Below are 15745 nucleotides of genomic sequence, written 5' to 3'. Positions count from 1 at the left end.
TTCTGATGCCTTGGGAGCTCTGTCCCACAGTGATGTTGTTCCTTTTAATGAACAAACAAAACTAATTTTAGAGAAACAATCTCTAAAGCTCATGGTTTTGAAGTATTCATTAATGAGAAACTTAAACCTAAAACAAAATCTATATCAAAGAGTGGTGTTTTCAGGGATCCTTTAAAAAAAGTGAAGACAAAATTCCCTTTCTGTTAAATCCCATCCCACCATCACCCCTAACCAAAAATGAAATAGTTTAATAATTATTACTGTTTAATAATTAAATTATTTAAACTAGGGCATATTCAAAGCCAATAAAAGAACTACTGCTAGAGTTCACTCATGCTCTTTCTTTTTCTTTCTTTTCTCCCCCCTTCCTTCCCCTGCCAATGAATTTTATAACTGCTTTTTTCCCCCTGCAAACCAGCACTCTTTACTTACTCATTGGCATACATATGGCTGAGAAGAGTCATCTCACCGATTCCTCATTCCTTTCTGTCCAAGTGTATGCTAGAGTCTCTTTATATCTTAGCTCAGATTCTCAAGGAAGATCACCAGATAAAGTGTTGGGCAGTCAATAACAGATTGGACTTCCCCAGTGGCTCAGTGGTAAAGAATCCGCCTGCAGTGCAGGAGCCACAGGAGACTCAGGTTGGATCCCTGGGTTGCTTTGGGAAGATCCCCTGGAGGAAGGCATGGCAACCCACTCCATTATTCTTGCCTGGAGAATCCCATGGACAGAGGATCCTAGCAGGCTACAGTCTGTAGGGTCACAAAGAGTCAGACTGATTTAGCATGCTCACACCCATGCACAATAATGGAATGGTTACTCATCAGTCATGTGCACACCCCTGGTCTAATTGCTTCAGTCATAGGATGAGTTCTATTTTGCAAACACGAGTGGGGAGCAGGTCCTAAAGGGGCACATGTGCTGGCAGTCCTAAGTCTATAGAGTCCAGAAAGAAATTGGTCATTCCTTCTGCCTGTAATCCTCCTGCTACTTATACTCTTGTTATAGCTTTTCTATAGAAACTTATCCTTCATGTTCAGTGAAATAGATGGATGTGCATATGCATTAAGAAGTTGAGTTGTGGGTTTGCACCTGGATACAAGCTGCAGATATGATCTGGGTCCCCTGAGTGTCTTGACCACAGAAATGATAGAGTTATTTACCTCTCAGAAGACAGCACTGAAGACGTATATCTTCACAGCATGGATAAACCAGTTACTCCAGCAACGGTGGCTGGAAAAGTCCCTTTTCTCGAGTTGACCTGACCCATGCTTGCTCACTCTGTACTCACCTAAGGAAACACTTTACAAGTGAAGGAGAAAAGAGAGGAGTGTTTCTATGATCCACTGCTGTGTAACAAACTTAATGGCTTAAAACAACAATTATTTATTTTCCTCTTGAATCTGTAATTTAAGCAGGGCCCAGGGTGGACAGCTCAATTCCAGTTTCATGCTGCATCCAGAGCTTCAGCTGAGATAACTCAAATGGCTGAATCATTCTACATAAAATCTCAGAGCCTCTCTGTGTATGATCAACAAGGTAGCTTTAAGGTATTCAGATTTTTAAATATAAATTTATTTCTTTTAATTGGAGGCTAATTACTTTACTATATTGTGTTGGTTTTGTCATATATTGACATGACTCCGATTTTAATATATGATGCTGAAGGCTCCAAGGATAAGTTTTCCATGAGACCAAGGCAGAAGCTGCAAGGCCTCTTATTTATTTATTTTTTTGCTTGTTCAATAAATTTATTATTGTCTTATCTGAAAAATCTTGATAGAAAATTGTGGTTTGGTTTAACTCTCAGCAGCTTGTTCTTGAGCTCTAAGGAAGCTTGCCTTCTTCTGAGCTACCCGATCTTTCTTCTGGGCAAGTGACATTTTGGGACGGTTCCACCTCTTCTTTTTAACTTCAGCATATACATCTTTCTTATACATCTCCTCCATCATGTCTGGAGTTATGTTGTTCTTTATGTACTGAGAGAATTGTTTCCTGTAAGCATCTTCATCTTCTTCAATCAGGTAATGCATGTAATCTGCAATGTTTTGCCCCATGATATGCTTTCGGTGTACCTCAGCACTGAACTCTTTGCTTTCTGAATCATAACCAGGGAACCGTTTGGTACTGTGAGGGATAAACAAGCCTCCATTGACAGCTCCTTTTAGGGCCCCCAAAACTTTATTCCCAGTAGTAGTTCTGGCAAGTCCTGCATCCAAGTAACAGGTGAAGGCACCAGGTTGACCATCAACGCTTTCCACATTGTATTCATCTCCAGTCACCTTGACTTGGCCTTCATAAACTTTGTCCATACCAAACCTATTAAGAAGTCTGTGGGCCAGCAGCGCGGGCCAGCAGCAGGCCAGTACAGTATGCTGTAGCATAATTTGTCAGGCCAACCTTCACACCGTATTTTGGGAGTTCGTGAGCATAAGCTGCATAAGCTATCATATCTCCTTCTATACGGGCATAAGCCATCTGACAAATGATTTCTCTGTTCATTACACGAACAATCATTCTGTATTTAGGTGTGTTGGACTTATTTTTATCTTGGATTACCAATCGTTTCCGAGCATAGTAGTCAGTTTTGCCCTCTCACCTTCTTCTGAATTTCACTTGGTATCTCTTGAAGTAGGCCTTGTTCTTGACAACTTTAACAAACCTCATCCTGCGGAACAGAACCAAGACTCCGCGGAACGGAACAAGACTCCGAGGCTTGCCACAGAGCTGCAGAACCAGCACGGCTCGGTGGGGGGCGGTGTGGGGCGAGGCAGGGGGTGGGGGTGGGGGAGCCGGAGGGGGAAGTGCAAGGCCTCTTAAAATGTAACTTCAGAAATGACACATCAGGACATGGAAGCAACCTAGATGCCCATCAGCAGATGAATGGATAAGAAAGCTGTGGTACATATACACAATGGAGTATTACTCAGCCATTAAAAAGAATACATTTGAATCAGTTCTAATGAGGTGGATGAAACTGGAACCTGTTATACAGAGTGAAGTAAGCCAGAAAGAAAAACACCAATACAGTATACTAAGGCATATATATGGAATTTAGAAAGATGGTAACAATAACCCTGTGTACGAGACAGCAAAAGAGACACTGATGTATAGATCAGTCTTGTGGACTCTGTGGGAGAGGGAGAGGGTGGGGAGATTTGGGAGAATGGCATTGAAACATGTGTAATATCATGTATGAGACGAGTTGCAGGTCCAGGTTCGATGCACGATGCTGGATGCTTGGGGCTGGTGCACTGGGACGGCCCAGAGGGATGGTATGGGGAGGGAGGAGGGAGGAGGGTTCAGGATGGGGAGCACAGGTATACCTGTGGCGGATTCATTTCGATGTTGGGCAAAACTAATACAATATTGTAAAGTTTAAAAATAAAATAAAAAAGAAATGACACATCACTTTCACTAGATTCTATTGATCACATTGTTCTTGGCATTTCACAAACAATGGAAATTGACCAGAGGCCAGACAAGAAATCTAGACAAGGCTTTACTGGGGCCTCTGCTGCCCCAGGCAGGAGACAGAACAAACAATAGGTTCCCTTTCTTGATCACTCTCTGAGTTGGGGGCAAGCTTGCTCCTTCCATGGGGTGAGTGTAGGAGTGTGTCCAGGAGTCAGGCTGGAGGGGTAGCTTAGGTGTTTTGCCCACCCATTAGGTGGCATTGTGTGCAGGGGGGCATGTGCAGTACCTTGCTTTTGCTCTCGACACCTTGCTTTTGCTCTTGACACTCTGTTTTTGCTCTCTACACCCTGCTTGTGCTCTCGATAACCTGTTTTTGCACTAGGTTCTTCAAAAGTGGCAGTTGGAATTTTTGGTCTCTTTGTATCTTTTGGGTCCAGTATTTGCCCCAACTGTACATGTACACAGTTATTTTTAGTTCCATATAGTTTTTTTTGTATTTTGTTGCTGGAGGAGAGGTGTGTCCAGGTGCAAACATTGCAGCACTCCGGCAAATGGTCCCAGGCCTGTCTCATCCCCCCTGAGAGACTCCACACTCATTCTTGAGGTGTAATCAGGGGTAAAAAGTCCAAGTGCCAAACAGGGCACGTGGGTTCGATCCCTGAGTCAGGAAGATCCCCTGAAGAAGGAAATGGCAACCTACTCCAGTATCCTTGCCTAGAAAATCCCATGGACAGAGGAGCTTGGCAGGTTTCTGTTCATGGAGTTGCAAACAGCCAGACACGACTGAGTGACTTAACAAACAAGGGGCTGAAGATCTCTTCTTTTGAAACTTCTTCCTGCTGGACAGGGACCACAGACCCTAGCTTACCCTAGAGGTGTAAAAGCCCCTCACTGACTGTTCTGAGGAACTGTAGGAACCTGGCCCACTTACTGCTAGAATGGACTGAATTCCTTGAGCCATGATTATGAGCCTTATTTCAAACTGTTGGAGCCTAAAAGATGCAAACTAACCAAGAGGTTAAACAAACAAGGGCTAAAAGGAGAGAAGAACGATAGCCATGAAAGGGCCTAGTAAGGGAAGGAACCAGGGTTAACTTTGGGCTTCCTTAACTGTTGACCAGACAACGAAGGCAATATTGCCTCTGCCAAAATCATGAAGCCCCTCTGCCTTGTTCTGCCAGAAGGCAATCAAGTGTCAGAGAATTGTCAAGAATCACATTAGCCAAGGAAACAAGAGAGGTCCCAAGTCACATTAAGGTTTCAAATAGGAGCCAACATACTACATCATTTTGCTTATCTGTTGATGGTGTCTGTTTTTTGAATAGGTACATCAGATCTTCCACTGGCTTATGGGTGTATTGTTCTGCTGTGACCTGCAGGGTTTCTGAAGGTAAACGCTTTGGTTTGGGTAAATGTACCCAACTGGATATCCCCTGCAGTTTGACAACAGTGGAAGTGGTTAAAATTATATTATAGAAGCCCTTGCATTTTGGCAATAGTTGGTATTGGGAGGAACCCCTCTTTCCAGATTTTAAGAAAAACTTGGTCCCTGGGGTTTATTTGTGTAAGAACTGCTCCTTCCTCTGTATTTTTAGTGGGAGTGGGCAGTGCCTTGGAGGCACAGTACTGGATTGCCTTCTGACCTTGTCCCAGATTAATAATATATCTCAGGGCTTGGCTCATGTCTTCATCCAGTAGAAAGTCAGTAGTAAGAAAAGGCCTCCATTGGTCATTTCAAATGGGCTGAGCCTCAGACCACTCCTGGGGGCTACATGGACCCTGAGGTGTACAATAGGAAACAAGTTGGTCCAGGGTTATGAGCTTCTTGGCAGAGCTTCACTATGGTTTTCTTTAAAGTATGGTTCATTTTCTTTACCTTCCCTGAAGACTGGGCATACCAAGAGGTGTGTACTTGTTCCTAGGGCCATTGTGAGCCCCTGTGTGATTTTGGCTATAAAAGAAGGCCCGTTATTGCTCTGGAGGGATTTTGAAAGTCCAAACAGAGGAATTATTTATTTTAAAGAGGACTTACAGATGTCCTTAACCTCTTCAGATTGGATGTGGAAGTATCAACAGATGCCAGAAGTTGTTTATATCCTGACAGTGGGCACATTTGGATGAAATCTAACTGCCAGTGTTCCTCCAGGTAAGTATCTTGGTGTTGGATTGACCTGAATAATGAAGGAGGGGGGGGGGGTTGGATGGGTCTGTGGGTTATTGTGGGCACACAAATCACAAGCATGTATTACTTATTTTACTGTTCTTTTAAGCCCCTTCACCGAAAAGACCTTCTGCATCAAGTCCCGTAGTACATCCCTCGTAGAGCGGGTGGCATCATGTAAGCTCTTAGTGAGTTTACATTGTTGGGCCTCAGGGATTAGAATCTTATCTTCCTTTTTAGTATCACCCTGTGATTCCCTTCTCATAGCCCATTTCTCAGCATGTTCTTGTTCCTGTGTGGAATACTGGTGAAGGCTAGGGAGTTCTGGGGGACCAATCACTAGAGCCATAACTTGTTCAGATTCCTATGATCAAGCTGCCTGTTTTACAGTTTGATCAGCTTTGCTATTCCCCTGACTCACAAAGGATCCACCCCTCTGATGGGCCCTATTTACTGCTACCTGGGTCAGAAGCTGCACTGCTTCAAAAAGAGCCGGAATCAAATCTTTATGTTTTATGGGGGAATTTTTAGCAGTTAACATTCTTCTTTCTTTCCAAATGGCAGCATGAGCATGTAGCCCATGGAACCCATATTTAGAGTTAGTAAAAATCTTCAATTTCTTATCCTTCCCTAATTTCAATGCTCTCACTAATGCAATTAGTTCAGCCTTCTGGGCAAGTGTTTGAGGTGGCAAGGTCTTGGCTTCTATAACTTCATCTAGACTGACTATGGAATACCCTGCCTTTGGGGGTTCCCATTTCTACAAAACTGCTCTCATCAGTAAAGCATTTGACCTCAGGGCCCATCTAGAAGATCAGACCTCCTGAAATAAGTTTATTCTGTGGCCTCTGTACACTGATGCACTAAGTCTTCACTCTCAACAGCTAGAAGCAGAGCTGTTGGATTTGTTGTTTGGTTCACCCTTAAGATAATGTCAGGGGTGTCCATTAGGAAGGGCTGATATCTTGATAACCTTCCTCCTGTCAACCAGTGATGTCCTTTGACTTTCAGCACAGATTGTACCTGATGAGGGGTTAACATATCTAAGTGTTGTCCCAGGGTGATCTTGAAAGCATCATAACCAACAGGGCTGTGGCTGCTACTGCCCACAGACAGCTTGGCCATCCCAGGGTCACTGATTCCAGTTGTTTTGAAAAATAAGCCAGTGATCTCTGATCCACTCTCAGTTTTGAGTCAAGACTTCTAGTGCAATCCCTGACCTCTCATGAACATATAGGGTAAGTTCAGTTCAATTGAGTTCAGTCACTCAGTCGTGTCCGACTCTTTGCAACCCCATGGACTGCAGCACGCCAGGCCTCCCTGTCCATCACCAACTCCCAGAGTTTACTTGAACTCATGTCCATTGTGTTGGTGATGCCATCCAACCATCTCATCCTTTGTTGTCCCCTTCTCCTCCCACCTTCAATCTTTCCCAGCATAAGGGTCTTTTCAAATGAGTCAGTTCTTCCCATCAGGTGGCCAAAGTATTGGAGTTTCAGTTTCAGCATCAGTCATTCCAATGAATATTCAGGACTGATTTCCTTTAGGATGGACTGTTTGGAACTTGCAGCCCAAGGGATTCTCACAAGGGCTTGTCTGAATTTGGAAGCTTCAGTGCTGGTGCTCCACTCAACTCAGTCTTTAGCGTCTCAAAGGCTCGCTAGTGGTCCTTATTTCATTGAAGGAGTTCCCATTCTTCTCCCTTTAGAGCCTCATATAGGGATTTTCCTGCTTCTGCTGCTGCTGCTGCTGCTAAGTCGCTTCAGTCGTGTCCGACTCTGTGCGACCCCATAGACGGCAGCACACCAGGCTCCCCCGTCCCTGGGATTTTCCAGGCAAGAATACTGGAGTGGGTTGCCATTTCCTTCTCCAATGCAGGAAAGTGAAAAGTGAAAGTGAAATCGCTCAGTCGTGTCCGACTCTTAGCGACCCCATGGACTGCAGCCTACCAGGCTCCTCCGTCCATGGGATTTTCCAGGCAAGAATACCGGAGTGGGGTGCCATTATAAGGCCATAATTTGGAATCCAGATATGACAGAACCCAGACATCCCAAGAAAGCCTCGAAGCCGCCCCCTTGTGGTTTCAGATGGTAATGCACTAATTGCTTTTTTTCCATCTGTGACCAGGGCTCTTGCCCCTGGGGTCAAAACAAATCCTAAATATGGAACCTGTTGCCGTGAGATCTGAGCATTGGTTGGAGAGACTTTATATCCTCATTTTTGCCAGAAAATTTAGGACCCTAACAGTGTTTTTATCTGAATCTTGTTTAGTCTCATTACCGATCATCAACATACTGTAGCAGAGTTCCCTTCTCAGGGCTCAGTTCTCTCGGTTCCCTTGCTAATGCATTTCCAAAAAGATGGGAGCTGTTCTGAAAACCCTGGGGAAGCACTGTCCAGGTATATTGGTTAGCCCCCAGGTGTCAGGGTCCCTCCATTCAAAGGCAAAAAGGTATTGAGATTCTGGATGTAGAGAATAGAAAAAAATGCATCTTTGAGGTCCAAAACAGAGAAATACTTACTGGATGTTCCCTGGCACTTGGATGAGGAGGGGGTATGGGTGTCACCAGTGGATGAATAGGGATGACTGCCTCACTCACTGCTTGTCAGTGTTGCACAAACTGATACTCTCTGCTAGGCTTCTGAATGGGGAGGATGGGGGTGTTGCAAGGGAATTGGCAGGGTGTAATGGGTCTGTGTTTTAGGGATTTGCTGAGCAACAGTTTGAGTCCCCTCAGGGCCTCAGGCTTTAAGGGAAATTGTCTCTTCCAGGGGTATTTCTCCTCAGGCCTTAATCCTATTTTTATTGAGGGAACACATTTAGCCCTTCCTGGCACCGAGGTATCCCAAACTGCAGAATCTACCTGTTCTCTGATTTCTTGGGGGATGTTGTGGGGGATATTTTGATGCCCAATGGGTGGGTCATCTGGGGCTACTAACAGATGCATTCTCCGTTCAGATTCTTTACCTCCTTGGACTTCACCCTGTCTAGATCCTTATTCACCAGATCTCTCCCGAAGAGGGGCACAGGGCATTCTGGCATATATAAAAAGGAGTGAGTAATAATAATGGACCCGATTCTGCAGACAAGGGGAGGCATAAATCCCCTTATCTTTGGCTGTCCCTCAACTCCTGTCAGTACAGTTATGGTTGGAGAGGGAGCTGGCCAGCAAAGTCAAAACAGGGGAGGCAGCTCCAGTGTCTACAAGGAATTTAATTCTCCTACCTGCCACATCAAGGGTGATCCAAGGCTCCACTGGGGTAATGAGGATGGATTGTGTGGGATCTGGAGCTGGGAAGCCACGTAGGCCCATCAATTGGTGTATGGGGATCTCTCATCTGAGAGATTCACAAGGAACTGGGGCTAGTTGGAGTTGCCCCTCAGGTGTCCCACAGGAGGGCACTCAGGACATTCCTCCCTCCAATGCCTCCCTTTACAACCAAAGGTACATTGGTTTGGGCCTAGGGAGGTTCTGGGTGATCTGTCCAGCCTTCTTGGCCATCCAGGGTCCCGTCAAGGTGGTGGGTGAATCAGAGCAATAAAAGCTGTGTTTTCTTTATTAACCTCTTATCCTCATTGGCCTCTTCCATTAAGTCTCAGTTGTTAGAGACCTTGATGGGCTTTTCTACCAAGGTTGATAATGGGTTTTGGGGCCCAGCCTCAAGCTTTTATAATTTTCCCCAGACTTTTGGAGTAGCCTGAGTGATAAAATGCATGGCCAATAGTGTCCTCCCTTCTGTGGACTCAGTCTATATTGGTGTGCTTCCTGAATGCCTCTGTCACCTGACTCAGGAAGACTGCCAGGTTTTCATCTATTTCCTGTGTAACCTCTTGGACCTTATCATAATTTACAGGCTTCATCATATACCTTCTTCATTTCTTCTGATAGATAAGTAATACAACATCTCATCCTAGCCTGGCCTACACAATCTTCATAGTCCCCAGGTGGGTCATGTTCTGGGATTGCATCCCCACCTACCTGATAAATTTGGTAGTGTGGATTGATGGCCAGTAGGCCATTTGCGCGGAGAAGGCAATGGCACCCCACTCCAGTACTCTTGCCTGGAAAATCCCATGGACAGAGGAGCCTGGTGGGCTGCAGTCCATGGGGTCGCTAAGAGTTGGACACGACTGAGCGACTTCACTTTCACTTTTCACTTTCCTGCATTGGAGAAGGAAATGGCAACCCACTCTAGTGTTCTTGCCTGAAGAATCCCAGGAACAGGGGAGCCTGGTGGGCTGCTGTCTATAGGGTCGCACAGAGTCGGACACAACTGAAGCGACTTAGCAGCAGCAGCAGCAGGCCATTTGCGAGTTCCCTGGCATTTCTTGGTATACACTCCTTTTCATCCGGGGTGCAAGAATGAGGCAGAATAACCATGATGTCCTTCCAGGTGAGACAGAATATCAACGCCAGCCTGACAAATTTATCCCTAAACTTGCCAGGGTTCTCTGAGAACGTGGCAAACCTCTCTTTATAGATTAACCCAATTAGTTTAGGATCTCTCTTTGGGATGTTCCAGGGGCCCCTTGAAGCACCCCAAAGTTAACTGGAAGTCAAGAGAATTTCCATAGAAATTGATGTTTGAGAAGTCTGTCAAAAGTCTCAAATAGTTTTAAAATGCTTGATCAGATAGAATCATGGGTCACTGTGAAATCATTATTTCTTAACCTAAAGTGGAAAAAATATTTTAGATCACTTAAAGGGAAAGAAACTCACACAATCTGATATCAAAAGGAGCATTCCAGGAAAACTTCATTCTCTTATGAGAGAGAAAAACCAAATCCTGTCCTGTAACAGCCTACTCTTAATAAAAATCCATTTACCTAATTAAATTAATCCAACTTAGAAGACGCTCGCCACATATAAAATTCTTTTCTCAATGTTCCCTTTCTGAAAACCTTCTGTAACTTTCTGAAGCCATACTTTGTTCCTTACTCTTTCCATTCAGAAATAACCAGCTGGAGGATGAAAAACCTTTTCCCTTTCAACAAAATATATTTCCATTCCTCACATCTTCCTTTCTGAAAACACACGTCCTACTTTCCTTAAGCAACGGTGAACTGTCTTCTACATTAGCATTCTATAGATTGGTTTAAAAAAAAAAAAAAAAAACAACATCTCAAGGTGGCATCAGATATCTTTAGTTTCTCTCACACAAGAAGATGAAAGTAGGTAAATTTAGACCTGTTTAGCAATTAATGTTCTCAATTATTTTATTTGAAATGACCTGGATATTAAATGAATTCCTATTATTCAACTTAGTTTAGCTTCAACTTACCAACATTTGAAGAGATTATTTTAGATGGATGTTTCCAAAACATACTTTTTTATAGCATTTACCATAAAGTTCTTATTCCAGTTACATTTGCTTAAAAATTTTATTAATGCCAGGTTGTCTTTCCCATCAACAGATTTCATAACAATGACAATAGGCACTGATTGACTTCCAGTAAACCTAGGTACAGTAAAAGTAGTATACTTAATGTTGATAACTCAAAAGAGGGGTCTGTATTAATTAAACCCACAAGCTTAAGCTAGCTTTAATACCAGATAGTAATTAAATATTGAATATTTCCCAGATCATAGGAACCCAAAATGTATTCTGGTGAAAGTGAAAGTCACTCAGTCATGTCCAACTCTTTGTGACCTCATTGACTATACAGTCCATGTAATTCCCTAGGCTAGAATACTGGAGTGGGTAGCCTTTCCCTTCTCCAGGGGATCTTCCCAACACAGGGATCGAACCCAGGTCTCCTGCATTGCAGGTGGATTCTTTCCCAGCTGAGTCACAAGCAAAGCCCATATTATGGTGAGCCTCTTCTATATTTTTGAGAATATATATGAGGCTGTATTTCCTTTTTTTTTTTTTGGCCCGTCCTATAGTGTGTAGGATCTTAGTTCCCCAAGCAGGGATAGAAGCTTGGCCCTCTTGCATTGAAAGCATGGAGTCTTTTTTTTAAATTTAGTTTTAGAAATTCATTATTTATTTATTTATTTTTGGCTGCACTGGGTCTTGGTTGCTGCTTGCCAGCTTTCTCTAGTTGCAGTGAGTGGGGGCTACTCTCTAGTTGCAGTGCATGGGCTTTTCATTGCGGTGGCTTCTCTTGTTGTGGAGCACAGTCTCTAGGGCATGCAGACTTCCGTAGTTGTGGTGCATGGGCCCAGTAGTTGTGGCACAGGGGCTTAGTTGCCTCATGGTGTGTAGAATCTTCCCAGACCAGGGATTGAACCCATGTCCCCTGTACTAGCAGGTGAATTCCTAAGCACTGGACTAAGAGGGAAGTCCAAGCATGGAGTCTTAACCACGGGACTCTCAGGGAAGGAAGTTCCTCAATTTCCTTTAAACCAATTGAGTACAGCTCATTTACAAGTTAATTTTTACAGAAAGACAGAACCAGAGATCTCATGGTTTTCCCATTTGAATTTAAAAGGGCCCCTTTCTTCTCCCAACAATCTGGAGGACTACAGATGAATCATATAGTTCTTGAGATCCCAGGCAGAATAGTTACATTGCAAAGGCAGAGGAGGGGAAAATGCAAGCTCCTGTCTTTTCTTTTTGTCTTTTAAAATCCCACTAAGTAACCCAATAAAACAGAAATAGATGTTTTTCTGGAGCTCTCTAGCTTTTTCGATGATCCAGTGGATGTTGGCAATTTGGTCTCTGGTTCCTCTGCCTTTTCTAAAACCAGCTTGAACATCTGGAATTTCATGGTTCACGTATTGCTGAAGCCTGGCTTGGAGAATTTTGAGCATTACTTTACTAGCGGGTGAGATGAGTGCAATTGTGCAGTAGTTTGAGCATTCTTTGGCATTGCCTTTCTTTGGGATTGGAATGAAAACTGACCTTTTCCAGTCCTGTGGCCACTGCTGAGTTTTCCAAATTTGCTGTAATACTGAGTGCAGCAGGAAGCAACAGTTAGAACTGGACATGGAGCAACAGACTGGTTCCAAATAGGAAAAGGAGTATGTCAAGGCTGTATATTGTCACCCTGCTTATTGAACTTCTATGCAGAGTACATCATGAGAAACGCTGGGCTGGAAGAAGCACAAGCTGGAATTAAGATTGCCGGGAGAAATACCAATCACCTCAGATATGCAGATGACACCACCCTTATGGCAGAAAGTGAAGAGGAACTAAAAAGCCTCTTGATGAAAGTGAAAGTGGAGAGTGAAAAAGTTGGCTTAAAACTCAACATTCAGAAAATGAAGATCATGGCATCTGGTCCCATCACTTCATGGGAAATAGTTGGGGAAACAGTGGAAACAGTGTCAGACTTTATTTTTCTGGGCTCCAAAATCACTGCAGTTGGTGATTGCAGCCATGAAATTAAAAGATGCTTACTCCTTGGAAGGAAAGTTATGACCAACCTAGATAGCATATTGAAAAGCAGAGACATTACTTTGCCAACAAAGGTTCGTCTAGTCAAGGCTATGGTTTTTCCAGTGGTCATGTATGGATGTGAGAGTTGGGCCGTGAAGAAAGCTGAACGCCAAAGAATTGATGCTTTTGAACTGTGGTGTTGGAGAAGACTCTTGAGAGTCCCTTGGACTGCAAGGAGATCCAAGCAGTCCATTCTGAAGGAGATCAGTCCTGGGATTTCTTTGGAAGGACTGATGCTAAAGCTGAAACTCCAGTACTTTGGCCACCTCATGGGAAGAGTTGACTCATTGGAAAAGACTCTGATGCTGGGAGGGATTGGGGGCAGGAGAAGGGGACGACAGAGGATGAGATGGCTGGATGGCGTCACTGACTTGATGGACATGAGTCTGGATGAACTCCAGGAGTTGGTGATGGACAGGGAGGCCTGGTGTGCTGTGATTCATGGGGTCACAAAGAGTCGGACAGGACTGAGTGACTGAACTGAACTGAACTGACGTAACCCAAGGCTGGAGTCTTGGGCAATGTGGGTTGTTTGTATTTCAAGGCTAAGTGCTCCACTGTGCCCACAATGTTGGCAGAGACTTACAGGAGCAGTTGGACAGACAAAACTATATCACAAACAAAGATACAAGTCACAAAAGAAAGACACAAACAAGAAATTTTTTGATAAAAGGGACGGGAGGGCAGGGGTGAGGATCAAAGGAGAGGTAAAGAGAGGAGGGACAGAAAAGATGAAAAGAGACAGAAAGAGAGAGAGAGATTGCAGTTTCAATGCGTTCCCTGTAGACGTCTATTCAGGCACCAACCCACGTGCTTCCAGAAAGGGCCAGTGAAGGAGGGAGCATCCTGTCCACAGCCCACTGGGGTGATCAACCTGGAAACCAGACTGTTGTATGTTATCTGAGGCACTGCAGTCTACAGGTGAAACTCTTATCCAGCATACACCAAAATACAGAAATCTGCCACTTCAGCCTGTTCCTAATGGGACTTCTCATGGTGGCAGGAAATTAAAGGTGAGAATATTGGGACAGTCGTACTTTCAGCCACTATAGAATGTGAGGTTTGAACCTCTATCACTCTCATAAATCTCTTATGAGGAAGAGCCCACTGGACCAAGGTTTGTACTGTGTGCTGTGTTTAGTTGCATCTGACTCTTTGAGACTCCATGGATTGTAACCTTCTAGGCTTCTCTGTCTATGGGGATTCTCCAGGCAAGAATAGTGGAGTGGGTTGTCATGCCCTTCTCTAGGGGAATCTTCCCAACCAAGGAATTGAACCCAGGTCTCCTGCATCACAGGTGGATTCTTTACCAGCTGAGCCACCAGGGAAGCCTAAGAATACTAGAGTGGGTAGCCTATCCCTTCTCCAGGGAACTTCCCAACCCAGGAATTGAACCAGGGTCTCCTCCATCGCAGGCGGATTCTTTACCAGCTGAGCTATCAAGGAAGCATAAAGGTTTGCACAGTGTGAGGCGAGCCTCTCCCACCTCTGCTTGTCACCCGTCAAGGTGAGCCACTGCAGGCCAGAGGGAGCAGGTCTCGCAAGCTGAGAGGAGTGATGCTGTAGCTGTCTGATGTCCACTGTCTCAGAAGGAGAGGACAGAAGTAAGAGAGGACAGAGAGAGAAGTAGAGAGAGATTTCAAGAGAGGGAAAAAGACAAAGGTGAAAGGGAAAATGGTGAGGGAAAAAGTACAAAGGGGAGAGAGGAAAGTGATGGCTGAATGAGGGTCCTGAGGCCCCCATGGGCTAGGAAGGCAGACTTACCAAATGTGGTGATGCTGAAACAAGAGGTTCAGGTGGCCACATGTCACCGACAGAGCTGTGTTAGGTGGTCCTAGAGGTGCTTGTATCCGCTCCCCAGAAGGGGACAACTGCCCTACAGATGAGATCAGATCAGTCGCTCAGTTGTGTCCGACTCTTTGCGACCCCATGAATCACAGCACGCCAGGCCTCCCTGTCCATCACCAACTCCTGGAGTTCACTGAGACTCACGTCCATCGATTCAGTGATGACATCCAGCCATCTCATCCTCTGTCATCCCCTTCTCCTCTTGCCCCCAGTCCCTCCCAGCATCAGAGTCTTTTCCAATGAGTCAACTCTTCGCATGAGGTGGCCAAAGTACTGAGTTTCAGCTTTAGCATCAGTCCTTCCAAAGAAATCCCAGGACTGATCTCTTTCAGAATGGACTGGTTGGATCTCCTTGCAGTCCAAGGGACTCTCAAGAGTCTTCTCCAACACCACAGTTCAAAAGCATCAATTCTTTGGCACTCAGCTTTCTTCACAGTCCAACTCTCACATCCATACATGACCACTGGAAAAACCATAGCCTTGACTAGACGAACCTTTGTTGGCAAAGTAATGTCTCTGCTTTTCAATATGCTATCTAGGTTGGTCATAACTTTCCTTCCAAGGAGTAAGCATCTTTTAATTTCATGGCTGCAGTCACCATCTGCAGTGATTTTGGAGCCCAGAAAAATAAAGTCTGACACTGTTTCCACTGTTTCCCCATCTATTTCCCATGAAGTGATGGGACCAGATGCCATGATCTTCATTTTCTGAATGTTGAGCTTTAAGCCAACTTTTTCACTCTCCTCTTTCACTTTCATTAATAGGCTTTTTAGTTCCTCTTCCCTTTCTGCCATAAGGGTGGTGTCATCTGCATATCTGAGGTTATTGATATTTCTCCTGGCAATCTTGATTCCAGCTTGTGCTTCTTCCAGCCCAGCATTTCTCATGATCTACTTTGCATAGGAGTTAAATAAGCAGGATGACAATATACA

The 15745-nt window shown here is 44.5% G+C and overlaps 1 pseudogene; it reads right to left on the bottom strand.

The window, feature by feature from the left end:
* Positions 1–1767: 1767 nt before the first annotated feature.
* LOC139180919 (large ribosomal subunit protein uL18 pseudogene) lies at positions 1768–2690 on the bottom strand (annotated as a pseudogene).
* Positions 2691–15745: the final 13055 nt, after the last annotated feature.

The sequence above is a fragment of the Bos indicus genome, chromosome X (genome assembly GCF_029378745.1).
Source record: "Bos indicus isolate NIAB-ARS_2022 breed Sahiwal x Tharparkar chromosome X, NIAB-ARS_B.indTharparkar_mat_pri_1.0, whole genome shotgun sequence".
NCBI classification, from domain to species: domain Eukaryota; kingdom Metazoa; phylum Chordata; class Mammalia; order Artiodactyla; family Bovidae; genus Bos; species Bos indicus.
This window is presented reverse-complemented; position numbering and strand designations above follow the sequence as displayed.